Here is a 19322-nt window from a genome sequence, read left to right as displayed (position 1 = left end):
AAGACTGGTCTATGGTTTGTAGGACTGGTCTATGGTTTGTAGGACTGGTCTATGGTTTGTAGGACTGGTCTATGGTTTGTAGGACTGGTCTATGGTTTGTAGGACTGGTCTATGGTTTGTAGGACTGGTCTATGGTTTGTAGGACTGGTCTATGGTTTGTAGGACTGGTCTATGGTTTGTAGGACTGGTCTATGGTTTGTAGGACTGGTCTATGGTTTGTAGGACTGGTCTATGGTTTGTAGGACTGGTCTATGGTTTGTAGGACTGGTCTATGGTTTGTAGGACTGGTCTATGGTTTGTAGGACTGGTCTATGGTTTGTAGGACTGGTCTATGGTTTGTAGGACTGGTCTATGGTTTGTAGGACTGGTCTATGGTTTGTAGGACTGGTCTATGGTTTGTAGGACTCTTCTATGGTTTGTAGGACTCTTCTATGGTTTGTAGGACTCTTCTATGGTTTGTAGGACTTTTCTAAGGTTCTTTTCATTGGTCTGCAATGTGTGAATGTCTCCTGAGGGTTTTGTCAGCTCCTAGATAGCATATTGTTACAGAAATTTCTGCAATTGCTATTTGCATCTGAATGAGGACTGCAGAACTCCAGGCAGCTACTGAAGAAATGATCCCATTTGAATGAACAGAACACATTGTCACAGTAATTTCTGTGACAAATCTGCAGAGTATGAATGATAAGGTGAAAATTTTGCACCAGTGACATCAGAGAATTGGTGAATTCCTCTGCATTTATTTAAAAGGTTTTTTTTTAACAATAAGAACCTGGGTAAAGTTTCATTTACTACATAATTTTTTAAAGCCAAAAGGAGGCTATCAACCTAACTTGACCCTGGTTTGGAGTGAAATTAAAATATCACTTTTAATAATACAGTTTAAAACTGCTGTGAGCCTGGACACAGATTTAAAAACCTTGTTTGCCACTCCTGTTTATATCTGGACCGTCTGCCTTAAGAGTGGTGGAGATGTGCCCCCTCTCCTACCAGAAACCTACACAGTATTGCCTAGTAAGCTAGTTAAGCCACTGACCTCTAAATAGGTGGTGACCGATAATAGCTGACACTGTGTCAATAGCTGTCAGACCTGAGACTATGAGTCAGTTAATGCACTGACAATAAGATAGCTTAAATCAGCAGCACGTTGAATCTAGCACTATTGTTACGGACGGTGTACAGGAAACAAGACAAAGCAACATGCATATATGACTCACTGGATCCAAAGCTAAGGAACCAAAAGGGAGACCCCTGCACAAGACCTGAGACTTTCCCTGGCTGCTCAGCCTATGCAAAGATCCCAAAAGTGGATGGTTGCATATCCACGTACCTCGACTATATAACCCCTGAACACCCTACAATAGTGAGGGGACACGACCACCGGCTCCCTACACCAGACACGGAGGGAGTCAGGGTCACCTGGGATCCAGCAAACAGAAAATAACAGATAAATGTACAGCACTTAACTTTGTAGCAGACTGGGAAACAGGATCAGCATGCACACACACTCCAGGAAGAAGTATAAGCCGCCCAGTAATGCATTATGGGGAGGAATTTAAAGGGAAGCAATCAGTCCAACTACATGACAGCTGAGAGAGGCTAACGAGATGAGGAACTGAACAGCACAACAAAGAAAACTCAAGGAGGAGGTTCTGAAAGGCTTCTGTCAGAGCTTCTCAGCTGTCTGGTTGTGACAGTACCCCTCCCTCTACGAGTGGACTCCGGACACTCAGAGCCCACCTTCTCAGGATGGGACCTATGGAAAGCCCTGAGGAGACGAGAGGCCTTAATGTCCGTCACTGGGACCCACATCCTCTCCTCAGGACCATAACCCTCCCAATGAACAAGGTACTGAAGAGAACCGCGGACAAGACGAGAATCCACAATCCTAGAGACCTGAAATTCAAGATTCCCATCAACCATAATCGGAGGAGGAGGCAAAGGCGAGGGTACAATGGGTTGAACAAAAGGTTTCAATAAGGACTTATGAAAAACATTATGCATCTTCCAAGTCTGAGGAAGATCAAGACGGTATGCAACAGGATTGATGACAGACAGGATTTTGTAAGGCCCAATAAACCTAGGACCCAACTTCCAGGAGGGAACCTTCAATTTGATATTCTTGGTAGACAACCACACCAGATCACCAACATTCAGGTCCGGACCAGGCACACGTCTCTTATCCGCCACACGCTTATATCTCTCACTCATGCTCTTTAGATTATCCTGAATCTTTTGCCAAATAGATGACAAAGTCGAGGAGAATCTGTCCTCATCAGGTAAACCAGAAGACCCCTCTCCCGAGAAAGTCCCAAACTGCGGATGAAACCCATATGCACCAAAAAATGGTGACTTATCAGAGGACTCCTGACGACGGTTATTTAAAGCAAACTCAGCAAGGGACAAAAAAGAACACCAATCCTCTTGATTCTCCGCCACAAAACAGCGCAGATATGTCTCCAGATTCTGATTGACGCGCTCTGTCTGACCATTCGACTGCGGGTGGAAAGCAGAAGAGAATGACAACCGAACCCCCAAGCGAGAACAGAAAGCCTTCCAGAATCTGGAAACAAACTGCGTGCCCCTATCAGAGACTATGTCTGAAGGAATACCGTGCAATTTGACAATGTGATCAATAAATGCCTGCGCCAGCGTCTTAGCATTGGGCAAACCAGGAAAAGGGATGAAATGCACCATTTTGCTAAAACGGTCCACCACCACCAGAATCACAGTCTTTCCCGAGGAACGAGGCAGGTCCGTTATAAAGTCCATGGACAGATGTGTCCAAGGACGGGAAGGAATGGGTAAGGGAAGGAGAGGACCTGATGGCCGTTAATGAGGGACTTTGGCACGAGCGCAAGTCTCGCAGGCTGCCACAAAACCCTCAACCGACTTACGAAGCGCAGGCCACCAGAATCTCCGAGCGATGAGATCCAGTGTGGCTCTTACCCCCGGGTGCCCAGCAAGGACAGTATCGTGGTGTTCCTTAAAAATCTTGTGTCTTAAAGCGAGAGGCACAAACAACCTCCCAGGAGGACAAAGATCAGGAGCCTCTGACTGGGCTGCCTGCACCTCTGCCTCCAATTCAGGAAAAAGAGCAGAGACCACCACACCTTCAGCCAAAATGGGACCCGGGTCTTCAAAATTCCCGCCTCCCGGAAAACAACGTGACAGGGCATCTGCCTTCACATTCTTAACTCCAGGGCGGAACGTGACAACAAAATTAAACCTAGAAAAGAACAAAGACCATCTGGCCTGTCTCGGGTTCAGACGCTTGGCTGACTCCAAGTAGGCCAGATTTTTATGGTCAGTAAATACGGTAATAGGGTGTCTGGCTCCCTCCAGCCAATGGCGCCATTCCTCAAAAGCCAACTTGATGGCCAACAATTCCCTATCTCCCACATCGTAATTTCTCTCTGCGGAGGAGAGTTTTTTCGAGAAAAAGGCACACGGTCGCCATTTGGCAGGAGAGGGACCCTGAGACAAGACCGCACCCACACCCACCTCAGAAGCATCAACCTCAACTATGAAGGGTAAAGAAATATCAGGTTGCACCAAGATGGGAGCGGAAGCAAAACTCTCCTTGATACTAGAAAAAGCCTTACGCGCTTCTACCGACCAAGAAGAAAAATCTACCCCCTTTCTGGTCATATCAGTGAGTGGTTTAACAATAGAGGAATAATTCAAAATAAACTTCCTGTAATAATTGGCAAAGCCCAAAAAACGCATCAGCGCCTTCTGATTCTCAGGAAGCTCCCACTCAAGCACAGCGCGGACCTTCTCGGGGTCCATGCGAAAACCAGAAGCGGAGAGAAGAAACCCCAGAAATTGAATTTCTGGAACCGCAAACACACATTTTTCCAGTTTCGCATATAATTTATTCTCCCGCAGGATGAGCAAGACCTGACGTAAATGTTCCTTATGAGTTTTGAAATCAGGAGAAAAAATCTAAATGTCATCCAAATACACTAATACAAATTTTCCCATCAAATGATAAAAAATGCTGTTCACGAAATGCTGAAAAACGGCTGGAGCATTCATCAAACCAAAAGGCATAACCAAATTCTCAAAATGGCCCTCAGGGGTATTGAAGGCCGTCTTCCATTCGTCTCCTTCTCTGACCCTGACCAGGTTGTATGCCCCTCTTAGATCTAATTTGGAAAAGACTTTAGCCCCAACAACCTGGTTAAACAGGTCCGGGATCAAAGGAAGCGGATAAGGGTCGCGAATTGTGATACTGTTCAGCTCCCTGAAATCCAGACAAGGTCTTAAAGAACCATCTTTTTTCTTAACAAAGAAAAAACCAGCGGCAACAGGTGACTTCGAGGGTCGTATGTGTCCCTTTCTCAGACTCTCAGAGATATAAGCACGCATAGCGATCCTCTCAGGTTGGGAAAGATTGTATAAACGAGATTTAGGCAGCTTGGCATCTGGGATGAGATTAATAGGGCAATCGTACTCCCTGTGCGGGGGCAAATCCTGAACTCCACTCTCAGAGAAGACATCCGAAAATTCAGAGAGAAAAGATGGTACAGTCTTAGTAGCAACCTCAGAAACAGATGTCATGAGGCAATTCTCTCTCCAAAAGTCACTCCAACCATTTATTTGCTTCGCTTGCCAATCAATGGTGGGGTTATGCTTAGTGAGCCAGGGCAGCCCCAACACCAGAGGGGTAGGTAAACCGCTAAGGACGAAACATGACACATCCTCAACATGAGCATCACTCACAATTAAACGGATATTGTGAACTATGCCCTTTAATGATTTCTGAGAAAGTGGAGCGGAATCAATAGCAAAAACAGGAATATCCTTTCCCAAAGTGCGCACCTGGAAACCATGAGTTATTGCAAATTGATTATCAACAAGATTGACAGCTGCTCCACTATCCACAAAAATCTCACAAAAAATGCTCTTGCTCTCTAGCGCCACCCTAGCCGGCAGGACAAAACGGGAACTACAAGCAAACGGAAAACCTTCAATTTCCGCCTCAACCCTGCCAATAGTAACAGACGGAACATTTTTAAAAGATTTTTTCCTGTTTGTTTCTTTATTACTCCCAGAAAACTGCCTGAATCTCCTAGAGGGACAAACATTTGCCAAATGATTTATACCTCCACAACAAAAACAAACCCTCCCATGCGAGCTGAATCTTCTATTGTCAGAAGCAATCAACCCCAGCTGCATGGGCTCTTGCTCAGAAGGGGCTGACAGCGACTGAGACCCCTGCGCACAGAATGAGACCGCTGCACAGTCCTGGGACCGAGTATGACAGGAAGGAGAGATCTCTCCTCTCTCTCTAAGACGCCTGTCAATACGAACGGCCTGAGACATAGCAGAGTCCAAAGAAATAGGCCTTTCATGAAAGGCGAATGCATCTTTCAATCCCTCCGAAAGACCATGGCAAAATTGACTTCGGAGCGCAGCATCATTCCAACCAGTATCAGCTGCCCATCTCCGAAATTCTGAGCAGTATATCTCTGCGGATTGTTTACCCTGGCATAATAGACGTAGTCTAGACTCAGCCAAAGCAATACGATCCGGATCATCATATATCTGACCCAGGGCTAAAAAGAATTCATCCACTGAACGGAGGGGCCGTGCCCCCTCCGGCAGCGAAAAGGCCCAGGACTGAGTGTTACCTCTGAGCAGCGATATAATGATCCCCACCCTCCGTTCCTCATCACCAGAGGAGTGGGGAAGAAGGCGAAAATGGAGTTTGCAAGCCTCTCTAAAACGCACAAAATTCTCACTACCCCCGGAGAAGGTATCCGGGAGCGAGATCTTAGGCTCAGAACAAACTCCATGAACGCAAGCTGAACCGGTCACCTGAAACTGAGAAAAAGTCTTACGGAGATCAGCTACCTCCAATGAAAGACCCTGGAAGCGTTCAGTCAAAAGTGAAACCGGATCCATGCTTGAGACGGTTTTGGCGGTTTATAATGTCACGGACGGTGTACAGGAAACAAGACAATGCAACATGTATAAATGACTCGCTGGATCCAAAAGCTAAGGAACCAAGGGAGACCCCTGCACAAGACCTGAGACTTTCCCTGGCTGCTCAGCCTATGCAAAGATCCCAAAGGTGGATGGTTGCATATCCACGTACCTCGACTATATAACCCCTGAACACCCTACAATAGTGAGGGGACATGACCACCGGCTCCCTACACCAGACACGGAGGGAGTCAGGGTCACCTGGGATCCAGCAAACAGAAAATAACAGATAAATGTACAGCACTTAGCTTTGTAGCAGACTGGGAAACAGGATCAGCACACACACTCCAGGAAGAAGTATAAGCCGCCCAGTAATGCATTATGGGGCGGAATTTAAAGGGAAGCAATCAGTCCAACTACATGACAGCTGAGAGAGGCTAACGAGATGAGGAACTGAACAGCACAACAAAGAAAACTCAAGGAGGAGGTTCTGAAAGGCCTCTGTCAGAGCTTCTCAGCTGTCTGGTTGTGACAACTATACTGTCGATGTATGTGGATGCCAGTGAAACATCTGACTCGCGATTGTATAACAGACGGCTTGCAGTATATTGCTCGACGTGCTGCTGATTTAAGCTATCTTAATGTCAGTGCATTAACGGACTCATAGTGTCAGCTATTATCGGCCACCACCTATTTAGAGGTCAGTGGCTTACTAGGCAATACTGTGTAGGTTTCTGGTAGGAGAGGGGGCACATCTCCACCACTCTTAAGGCAGACGGTCCAGATATAAACAGGAGTGGCAAACAAGGTTTTTAGATCTGTGTCTAGGCTCACAGCAGTTTTAAACTGTATTATTAAAAGTGATATTTTAATTTCACTCCAAACCAGGGTCAAGTCAGGTTGATGGCCTCCTTTTGGCTTTAATAAATCATTTATTTAAAAGTCACGCATCTTATTAATCTGGTCCATCTGGAATGGTCTGAGTTGTACCTTTGCTATGTACCTTTGATACGTTACTACAGCAGCTTCTCTTGTTTATTTTCCATTTTGGAGAAACAAGAAACAACTTTGCAAATTAGTCACAATTTTAGCGCAAACTTTTTAACGTCTGGAGTTTCCTCATAGACTGAATATTACACGCGGCCAATGACCTGCGCAGTGGGGAGTTTCTGTCATTTCGGGGAGCCGTCTGTGACAGATATCTGCCTTTGATTCCCCATTTCATTGATAACTGAAGGACAGGACGAGACTCCCCCGGCATTCCTCACATTATTCTGGGGAGAGGGCTCTGCTTTATTCTGACCGATCACTCATGGGGGAAGGAGTTAAGAAGACTGCCTGGACCTCAAGGACTTCTCCTCATATGTCAGGTCTTGTGTCACTCAAGTCTTCTCTCTCCCACAATCATACAAATAATCAGGAGGACGGGTTCTGAGTCACCAGGAATGGGGGTCACTGGCCCCTAAAACCAGGGCCCGAGACTCACGGACAGAACTGTGGGACTGAGGTCGGGTAGTGATTCCCATCCATTGTCTGGTTCCACTGAAACTCCAGGTGAGAACAGAAACCCCCACTCCAGACAGGTGCGGACGATGACCGACTCCTCAGCGACACAGAACCGCCATTCCACGCATTGCTGCCTTCCTTATGTTTAACGTAAAATATTTGGATGCAGCCGCAAGTTTTGTAACATAAGTAGAGAAAAGGTTACACAGCTGAGGGTTTGTATCAGTGTAGAGCTGAACACTTCAGTCTCTTTCCCATCCTGATCTCACCTACACTGAAATGTTAGGTCCGTACAGGCTCTGGATGTACGCAAATGTTTCCATTCACTGACGGCAAGCAGATACTTTTTACCCTTTCACATTGCAGCCAATTTAAATTTTTTCTTATGTGTTACTACTTTGAAAAAAAAAAATGTCCCCATGTTTATGTCGTCATCTTCTGACCTATAACTTTAGGGCTTGTGGCGCAGAGTGAGCTGCAATTATTTACAGGTTTACTTTTTATCTGATTTCTTCAGAGATGCGGTAAAAAAAAACATATCTTTCTTCTGTACAGCATTCACCGGGCAGGAAAAATAGTCATATTTTCATTGTTTGGGTTCGAGATACCAATTAGGTAAATATTTTTTTACTGTTTTGATTTTTTAAGTGATAAAAGGATATTTTTTAAATATTAATATTTCTGCTATTTAAAAATAAAAATATTTTTAGATTTTCTATACTTATTTTTTTCACCCCCTCGGGACGGTTTATCGCTTGTACTAGACATTGCAATTCTTCAGTAATTGTGTGAACGTTTTTTGCGTTCCATATACGGAACTATTCATTTCAATGGTTCTGCAAAAAAACGGAATGTACCTCTGTATGCATTCAGTTTCCGTATTTCCGTTCAAAGATAGAACATGTCCTATTATTGCCAGCAAATCACGATCCGTGGCTCCATTCAAGTCAATGGGTCCGCAAAAAAACAGAACACATACGGAATGTACTCCGTATGTCTTCCGTATCCTTTCCGTTTTTGCAGAACCATCTATTTAAAATTTTATGCCCAGCCCAATTCTATGTAATTAATGTATACTGTATATGCCATATGGAAAACGGAAAGGAAAAACAAAATGGAAACAGAAACACTACTGCTCTATAACACGCTGCCTGCAGATTACACGGTGACAGGTTCTCTATATATATAATCTGCTCAGCTCCTCCTGCTCTATAACACGCTGCCTGCAGATTACACGGTGACAGGTTCTCTATATATATAATCTGCTCAGCTCCTCCTGCTCTATAACACGCTGCCTGCAGATTACACGGTGACAGGTTCTCTGTATATATAATCTGCTCAGCTCCTCCTGCTCTATAACACGCTGCCTGCAGATTACATGGTGACAGGTTCTCTGTATATATAATCTGCTCAGCTCCTCCTGCTCTATAACACGCTGCGTGCAGATTACACGGTGACAGGTTCTCTGTATATATAATCTGCTCAGCTCCTACTGCTCTATAACACGCTGCCTGCAGATTACATGGTGACGGGTTCTCTGTATATATAATCTGCTCAGCTCCTCCTGCTCTATAACACGCTGCCTGCAGATTACATGGTGACAGGTTCTCTGTATATATAATCTGCTCAGCTCCTCCTGCTCTATAACACGCTGCCTGCAGATTACACGGTGACAGGTTCTCTGTATATATAATCTGCTCAGCTCCTCCTGCTCTATAACACACTGCCTGCAGATTACACGGTGACAGGTTCTCTTTATATATAATCTGCTCAGCTCCTCCTGCTCTATAACACGCTGCCTGCAGATTACACGGTGACAGGTTCTCTGTATATATAATCTGCTCAGCTCCTCCTGCTCTATAACATGCTGCCTGCAGATTACATGGTGACAGGTTCTCTGTATATATAATCTGCTCAGCTCCTCCTGCTCTATAACACGCTGCCTGCAGATTACATGGTGACAGGTTCTCTGTATATATAATCTGCTCAGCTCCTCCTGCTCTATAACACGCTGCCTGCAGATTACATGGTGACAGGTTCTCTTTATATATAATCTGCTCAGCTCCTACTGCTCTATAACACGCTGCCTGCAGATTACATGGTGACGGGTTCTCTGTATATATAATCTGCTCAGCTTCTCCTGCTCTATAACACGCTGCCTGCAGATTACACGGTGACAGGTTCTCTGTATATATAATCTGCTCAGCTCCTCCTGCTCTATAACACGCTGCCTGCAGATTACATGGTGACAGGTTCTCTGTATATATAATCTGCTCAGCTCCTCCTGATCTATAACACGCTGCCTGCAGATTACATGGTGACAGGTTCTCTGTATATATAATCTGCTCAGCTCCTCCTGCTCTATAACACGCTGCCTGCAGATTACATGGTGACAGGTTCTCTGTATATATAATCTGCTCAGCTCCTCCTGCTCTATAACACGCTGCCTGCAGATTACATGGTGACAGGTTCTCTGTATATATAATCTGCTCAGCTCCTCCTGCTCTATAACACGCTGCCTGCAGATTACACGGTGACAGGTTCTCTTTATATATAATCTGCTCAGCTCCTCCTGCTCTATAACACGCTGCCTGCAGATTACATGGTGACAGGTTCTCTGTATATATAATCTGCTCAGCTCCTCCTGCTCTATAACACGCTGCCTGCAGATTACACGGTGACAGGTTCTCTTTATATATAATCTGCTCAGCTCCTCCTGCTCTATAACACGCTGCCTGCAGATTACACGGTGACAGGTTCTCTGTATATATAATCTGCTCAGCTCCTCCTGCTCTATAACACGCTGCCTGCAGATTACATGGTGACAGGTTCTCTGTATATATAATCTGCTCAGCTCCTCCTGCTCTATAACACGCTGCCTGCAGATTACATGGTGACAGGTTCTCTTTATATATAATCTGCTCAGCTCCTACTGCTCTATAACACGCTGCCTGCAGATTACACGGTGACAGGTTCTCTGTATATATAATCTGCTCAGCTCCTACTGCTCTATAACACGCTGCCTGCAGATTACACGGTGACAGGTTTTCTTTATATATAATCTGCTCAGCTTCTCCTGCTCTATAACACGCTGCCTGCAGATTACACGGTGACAGGTTCTCTGTATATATAATCTGCTCAGCTCCTCCTGCTCTATAACACGCTGCCTGCAGATTACATGGTGACAGGTTCTCTGTATATATAATCTGCTCAGCTCCTCCTGATCTATAACACGCTGCCTGCAGATTACATGGTGACAGGTTCTCTTTATATATAATCTGCTCAGCTCCTACTGCTCTATAACACGCTGCCTGCAGATTACATGGTGACGGGTTCTCTGTATATATAATCTGCTCAGCTCCTCCTGCTCTATAACACGCTGCCTGCAGATTACATGGTGACAGGTTCTCTGTATATATAATCTGCTCAGCTCCTCCTGCTCTATAACACGCTGCCTGCAGATTACATGGTGACAGGTTCTCTGTATATATAATCTGCTCAGCTCCTCCTGCTCTATAACACGCTGCCTGCAGATTACATGGTGACAGGTTCTCTTTATATATAATCTGCTCAGCTCCTACTGCTCTATAACACGCTGCCTGCAGATTACACGTGACAGGTTCTCTGTATATATAATCTGCTCAGCTCCTACTGCTCTATAACACGCTGCCTGCAGATTACACGGTGACAGGTTTTCTTTATATATAATCTGCTCAGCTCCTCCTGCTCTATAACACGCTGCCTGCAGATTACATGGTGACAGGTTCTCTGTATATATAATCTGCTCAGCTCCTCCTGCTCTATAACACACTGCCTGCAGATTACATGGTGACAGGTTCTCTGTATATAATCTGCTCAGCTCCTCCTGCTCTATAACACGCTGCCTGCAGATTACACAGTGACAGGTTCTCTATATATAATCTGCTCAGCAATTCCTGCTCTATAACACACTGCCTGCAGATTACATGGTGACAGGTTCTCTGTATATATAATCTGCTCAGCTCCTACTGCTCTATAACACGCTGCCTGCAGATTACACGGTGACAGGTTCTCTGTATATATAATCTGCTCAGCTCCTCCTGCTCTATAACATGCTGCCTGCAGATTACACGGTGACAGGTTCTCTGTATATATAATCTGCTCAGCTCCTCCTGCTCTATAACACGCTGCCTGCAGATTACACGGTGACAGGTTCTCTCTATATATAATCTGCTCAGCTCCTCCTGCTCTATAACACGCTGCCTGCAGATTACATGGTGACAGGTTCTCTGTATATATAATCTGCTCTGCTCCTCCTGCTCTATAACACGCTGCCTGCAGATTACACGGTGACAGGTTCTCTGTATATATAATCTGCTCAGCTCCTCCTGCTCTATAACACGCTGCCTGCAGATTACATGGTGACAGGTTCTCTTTATATATAATCTGCTCAGCTCCTCCTGCTCTATAACACACTGCCTGCAGATTACATGGTGACAGGTTCTCTTTATATATAATCTGCTCAGCTCCTCCTGCTCTATAACACACTGCCTGCAGATTACACGGTGACAGGTTCTCTGTATATATAATCTGCTCTGCTCCTCCTGCTCTATAACACGCTGCCTGCAGATTACATGGTGACAGGTTCTCTTTATATATAATCTGCTCAGCTCCTCCTGCTCTATAACACACTGCCTGCAGATTACACGGTGACAGGTTCTCTTTATATATAATCTGCTCAGCTCCTCCTGCTCTATAACACACTGCCTGCAGATTACACGGTGACAGGTTCTCTTTATATATAATCTGCTCAGCTCCTCCTGCTCTATAACACACTTCCTGCAGATTACACGGTGACAGGTTCTCTCTATATATAATCTGCTCAGCTCCTCCTGCTCTATAACACGCTGCCTGCAGATTACATGGTGACAGGTTCTCTGTATATATAATCTGCTCAGCTTCTCCTGCTCTATAACACGCTGCCTGCAGATTACATGGTGACAGGTTCTCTGTATATATAATCTGCTCTGCTCCTCCTGCTCTATAACACGCTGCCTGCAGATTACATGGTGACAGGTTCTCTGTATATATAATCTGCTCTGCTCCTCCTGCTCTATAACACGCTGCCTGCAGATTACATGGTGACAGGTTCTCTGTATATATAATCTGCTCAGCTCCTCCTGCTCTATAACACACTGCCTGCAGATTACATGGTGACAGGTTCTCTGTATATATAATCTGCTCAGCTCCTCCTGCTCTATAACACACTGCCTGCAGATTACACTGGTGACAGGTTCTCTGTATATATAATCTGCTCAGCTCCTCCTGCTCTATAACACGCTGCCTGCAGATTACATGGTGACAGGGTTCTCTGTATATATAATCTGCTCAGCTCCTCCTGCTCTATAACACGCTGCCTGCAGATTACATGGTGACAGGTTCTCTGTATATATAATCTGCTCAGCTCCTCCTGCTCTATAACACGCTGCCTGCAGATTACATGGTGACAGGTTCTCTGTATATATAATCTGCTCAGCTCCTCCTGCTCTATAACATGCTGCCTGCAGATTACATGGTGACAGGTTCTCTGTATATATAATCTGCTCAGCTCCTCCTGCTCTATAACACGCTGCCTGCAGATTACATGGTGACAGGTTCTCTGTATATATAATCTGCTCAGCTCCTCCTGCTCTATAACACGCTGCCTGCAGATTACATGGTGACAGGTTCTCTCTATATATAATCTGCTCAGCTCCTCCTGCTCTATAACACGCTGCCTGCAGATTACACGGTGACAGGTTCTCTGTATATATAATCTGCTCAGTTCCTCCTGCTCTATAACACACTGCCTGCAGATTACATGGTGACAGGTTCTCTTTATATATAATCTGCTCAGCTCCTCCTGCTCTATAACACACTGCCTGCAGATTACATGGTGACAGGTTCTCTGTATATATAATCTGCTCAGCTCCTCCTGCTCTATAACACACTGCCTGCAGATTACATGGTGACAGGTTCTCTGTATATATAATCTGCTCTGCTCCTCCTGCTCTATAACACGCTGCCTGCAGATTACATGGTGACAGGTTCTCTGTATATATAATCTGCTCTGCTCCTCCTGCTCTATAACACGCTGCCTGCAGATTACATGGTGACAGGTTCTCTTTATATATAATCTGCTCAGCTCCTCCTGCTCTATAACACACTGCCTGCAGATTACATGGTGACAGCTTCTCTGTATATATAATCTGCTCAGCTCCTCCTGCTCTATAACACACTGCCTGCAGATTACACGGTGACAGGTTCTCTTTATATATAATCTGCTCAGCTCCTCCTGCTCTATAACACGCTGCCTGCAGATTACATGGTGACAGGTTCTCTGTATATATAATCTGCTCAGCTCCTCCTGCTCTATAACACGCTGCCTGCAGATTACACGGTGACAGGTTCTCTGTATATATAATCTGCTCTGCTCCTCCTGCTCTATAACACGCTGCCTGCAGATTACATGGTGACAGGTTCTCTTTATATATAATCTGCTCAGCTCCTCCTGCTCTATAACACACTGCCTGCAGATTACATGGTGACAGCTTCTCTGTATATATAATCTGCTCAGCTCCTCCTGCTCTATAACACGCTGCCTGCAGATTACACAGTGACAGGTTCTCTGTATATATAATCTGCTCAGCTCCTCCTGCTCTATAACACGCTGCCTGCAGATTACACAGTGACAGGTTCTCTGTATATATAATCTGCTCAGCTCCTCCTGCTCTATAACACGCTGCCTGAGCACAGCCCTTTAAAGGGGTTGTCCGCTTTTCTAACATTGATGACCTATCAGTGGGGGTCCGCCGATCAGTTTGGAGAGTGGGAGTAGTGTAATGACAAGTATGGTGCCCCCATTCCCTTCTATAGGACGGCTTTGTCTGTTGAAGTAAATTCTGCAGAGCCGTCCTATAGAAGTGAAGGTCGGCGCCATAACTGTGATTATACTGAAATTGCCGCGGCCAGCCGGTAAACTGAGCAGAGAAGGCAGTACTCATGGAAGCGCTACTTTCTCCTCATACAGCTGATCGGCGGGGGGCCCGGGTGTCGGACCCCCGACGCTGTGATATTGATGACCTATCCTGAGGATCGGTCATCAATAGTAAAAAACAGACGACCCCTTTATGTATTTTGCAAAGACGCCGGCGGAGGCCAGAGTTGATTGAGATCCTGTACTGCGCCTCAGCATCAAAGTGTCGCATCAGCGCTGAGCGAATCAAGACCAGCGATTAAAACCTCCGTCTTCATACACTACTACTCCAATCCGGAAACTTAGGACAGAAGTATCTGTCTCAGTATCCGTGTCCTAGATATCTGGATGGGAGTAGTAGTGCTCCTATTCCTTATATAGATACACTACCACTCATCCCCAGATATAACGTTGAGCGAATCGGATTTGGATTGCCGTGTCCGAACCTGATTAGTTTGAAAACTTTGTTAACAAAGTAGCCTCCGTCCTACCGTAAAATGTATGGGCTCCGCAGAGGTCTTTGCGAACATGCAGAAAATATCGCTCAACGCTACCCAGATATTTAACTCTTAAAAGACCTTGCGATTTTCCGTTCTTTACGTTTTCGTTTTTCACTCCCCGCCTTCCCCTGCCTAATGAGGGCTTATTTTTTACAAGTTGTACTTTCTAATGCCACCATTTAATACAATGTAATGTGAAGCGGGAATAACACTCCAAATGGGGTGGAATTGGGGGGAAAAAAACAATTCTGACATGGTTTTCATTTTTTGCTGTTCCCTTTATTCTCCAGACCAGTACGATTACAATGATACTTGTGTAGTTTTTCTTGCCTTTTAATACTGAAGCCAAAAATTTTAAACCTTGAAAAAAACACCATATTTTAACCCCTATAACTTTTTTGTAGTTACGTGCACGGAGCTGTGTTAGGGCTAATTTTTTCGCGGGGCGATCTGTACGTTTTAGTGATACCATTTTGAAGTGTGTGCGACATTTTGATGACTTTTTATAAACATTTTTGGGGAAGTTGAAGTGACAAAAAATGACGTTTTTGTTTATTTTTTTACATATGGAATTAATATTGTTATATTTTAATAGTACGGGCATTTTCGCACCCGATGATGCCCATGATGTTTATTTTTTATTTTTATTGGTTAAATATTTTTATTTTGGGAAAAGAGGGGTGATTTGAACTTTTGAATTTTTTTTAAAGTTTTTTGTAAACATTGTTTTGCTTTTTTAAGTCACCCTGGCTGACTATAACTGGCAATCAATAGACTGCCCATTGTGTTCATTGGCGGCTATATACAGTGCTGCCACCTAGTGGCCTGTATTGGTATATTCCACTAATAGCCGCCAAAGCCTGCTTGAGGTTTGGGCTATCAGTGCAGTGTAACGGGTTCCCCAATCTCAGACAGGGAACATTGTTACGGGAGTGAGTGCGTGCGGCTCACGCTTCCAGCCTGGACCACGACACCTGAGGGGGGAAATGGCTGATTGCATACATGTGCTGCGGGTCTCTGCTGTTTTAAACTGCATGATCTTACTATATGTGTACTGTACGGTCCTGCTATTTGTATACTGTACGGTCCTGCTATTTGTATACTGTACGGTCCTGTTATGTGTATACTGTACGGTCCTGCTATTTGTGTACTGTACGGTCCTGTTATGTGTATACTGTACGGTCCTGCTATTTGTGTACTGTACAGTCCTGTTATATGTGTATACTGTACGGTCCTGTTATGTGTATACTGTACGGTCCTGTTATATGTGTATACTGTACGGTCCTGTTATATGTGTACTGTACGGTCCTGTTATTTGTGTACTGTACGGTCCTGCTATTTGTGTACTGTACGGCCCTGCTATTTGTGTACTGTACGGCCCTGTTATGTGTGTACTGTACGGTCCTATTAGTTGTACTGTACGGCCCTGTTATGTGTATACTGTACGGTCCTGTTAGTTGTACTGTACGGTCCTATTAGTTGTGTACTGTACGGTCCTGCTATTTGTATACTGTACGGTCCTGTTATGTGTATACTGTACGGTCCTGTTATGTGTATACTGTACGGTCCTGTTATGTGTATACTGTACGGTCCTGTTATATGTGTATACTGTACGGTCCTGTTATATGTGTACTGTACGGTCCTGTTATTTGTGTACTGTACGGTCCTGCTATTTGTGTACTGTACGGCCCTGTTATGTGTGTACTGTACGGTCCTATTAGTTGTGTACTGTACGGTCCTATTAGTTGTGTACTGTACGGTCCTGCTATTTGTATACTGTACGGTCCTGTTATGTGTGTACTGTACGGTCCTGTTAGTTGTATACTGTACGGTCCTGTTATGTGTGTACTGTACGGTCCTGTTATATGTGTACTGTACGGTCCTGCTAGTTGTATACTGTACGGTCCTGTTATGTGTATACTGTACGGTCCTGTTATGTGTATACTGTACGGTCCTGTTATGTGTATACTGTACGGTCCTGCTATTTGTGTACTGTACGGTCCTGCTAGTTGTGTACTGTACGGTCCTGCTAGTTGTGTACTGTACGGTCCTGCTAGTTGTGTACTGTACGGTCCTGTTAGTTGTATACTGTACGGTCCTATTAGTTGTATACTGTACGGTCCTGTTATGTGTATACTGTACGGTCCTGCTATTTGTGTACTGTACGGTCCTGCTAGTTGTGTACTGTACGGTCCTGTTATGTGTATACTGTACGGTCCTGTTATGTGTATACTGTACAGTCCTGTTAGTTGTATACTGTACGGTCCTGCTATTTGTGTACTGTACGGTCCTGCTAGTTGTGTACTGTACGGTCCTGCTAGTTGTGTACTGTACGGTCCTGTTAGTTGTATACTGTACGGTCCTATTAGTTGTATACTGTACGGTCCTGTTATGTGTATACTGTACGGTCCTGCTATTTGTGTACTGTACGGTCCTGCTAGTTGTGTACTGTACGGTCCTGTTATGTGTATACTGTACGGTCCTGTTATGTGTATACTGTACGGTCCTGTTATGTGTATACTGTACGGTCCTGCTATTTGTGTACTGTACGGTCCTGCTATTTGTGTACTGTACGGTCCTGCTATTTGTGTACTGTACGGTCCTGTTAGTTGTATACTGTACGGTCCTGTTAGTTGTATACTGTACGGTCCTGCTATTTGTATACTGTACGGTCCTGTTAGTTGTATACTGTACGGTCCTGTTAGTTGTATACTGTACGGTCCTGCTATTTGTATACTGTACGGTCCTGCTATTTGTATACTGTACGGTCCTGCTATTTGTATACTGTACGGTCCTGTTATGTGTATACTGTACAGTCCTGTAATTTGTATACTGTACGGTCCTGTTAGTTGTGTACTGTTATGGCTCTATTATTTTGGCACTGTACGGTCCTGTTATTCGCATACCCCATTGCACAAATATTGATAGTCAGGACAGTCATTATGTATCTATTAATAAACTCTGGTCCTGAAATATCTGGGTCAGAAACCAGAAGAATAGATTTCTCAGATGAACGCTGTGTGCACGTGGCCGTATTGCGGACCGCATAAGGGCGGTTTACAATACATGGGTATCAGCATGGATGCGGACCCATTCACTTGAATGGGTCCGCAATCACGTAGATGCGGAACGGAAACACGGATTGGAACCGCACGGAAGCACTACAGAGTGCTTCCGTAGTGTTTCTGTCCGTGCCTCCGCACCGCAAAAAAATAGAACGTGTTCTATTTTTTGCGGTGCGGACGGATCACGGACCCATTCAAGTTGAATGGGTCTCAATCTGTTCCGGGCTCTGCACGGACATTGCCCGTGCATTGGGGACCGCAAATTGCAGTCCCCAATGCACTGAATGGATGCACAACTTTCATGTGCAAGAGGCCTAAATGACTGAAATCTCACACAGCTTTCCAGTGGAAGAGTCTGACACCGGGAGGAAGCCGTCACCCCACCCTTCTCACAAGAAGAGCACAACCAAGCACTGGACACGGCCAAACACTTATTTATAACAGAAGGTCAAATGAAGTTGACACATCTGGATTGCAACAGAAGATGCTCCCACACAGCTGCATGAAACCCTTACAGGAAGCAGCTGATAAGACTGCAAGCTTCGATGGCAAGAGTGTGTCTAGAAACGATCACCTACTACAGTTGCAAGACAAAGTATGTGAACCCTTTGGAATGATATGGATTTCTGCACAAATTGGTCCTAAAATGTGATCTGATCTTCATCTCAGTCACAACAATAGACAATCACAGTCGGCTTAACCTAATAACACACAAAGAGTTAAATGTTACCATGTTTTTATTGAACCCACCATGTAACCATTCACAGGGCAGGTGGAGAAAGTATGTGAACCCTTGGATTTAATAACTGGTTGAACCTCCTTTGGCAGCAATAACTTCCACCAAACGTTTCCTGTAGTTGCAGATCAGACGAGCACAACGGTCGGGAGTAATTCTTCACCATTCCTCTTTACAGAACGGTTTCAGTTCAGCGATATTCTCGGGATGTCTGGTGTGAATCGCTTTCTTGAGGTCCTGCCGCAGCATCTCCATCGGGTTGAGATCAGGACTCTGACTGGGCCTCTCCAGAAGGTGGATTTTCTTCTGTTTAAGCCATTCTGTTGTTGATTTACTTCTATGCTTTGGGTCGTTGTCCTGTTGCAGCATCCATCTTCTGTTGAGCTTCAGCTGGTGGACAGATGGCCTCAAGTTCTCCTGCAAAATGTCTTGATAAACTTGGGAATTCATTTTTCCTTCGATGACAGCAATCCGTCCAGGCCCTGACGCAGCAAAGCAGCCCCAAACCATGATGCCCCCCCCACCATACTTCACAGTTGGGATGAGGTTTTGATGTTGGTGTGCTGTGCCTCTTTTTCTCCACACAT

The 19322-nt window shown here is 44.9% G+C and overlaps 1 protein-coding gene across 1 annotated transcript in view; it reads right to left on the bottom strand.

The window, feature by feature from the left end:
• AFAP1L2 (actin filament associated protein 1 like 2) overlaps nt 1-19322 on the bottom strand; it is a 119959-nt gene that overhangs the window by 74087 nt on the left and 26550 nt on the right. The window lies entirely within an intron of this gene.

The sequence above is a fragment of the Bufo gargarizans genome, chromosome 6 (assembly GCF_014858855.1).
Source record: "Bufo gargarizans isolate SCDJY-AF-19 chromosome 6, ASM1485885v1, whole genome shotgun sequence".
Lineage (NCBI taxonomy): Eukaryota > Metazoa > Chordata > Amphibia > Anura > Bufonidae > Bufo > Bufo gargarizans.
Note: the sequence above shows the minus strand (reverse complement) of the source record. Positions and strands in the feature narration are given on the sequence as shown.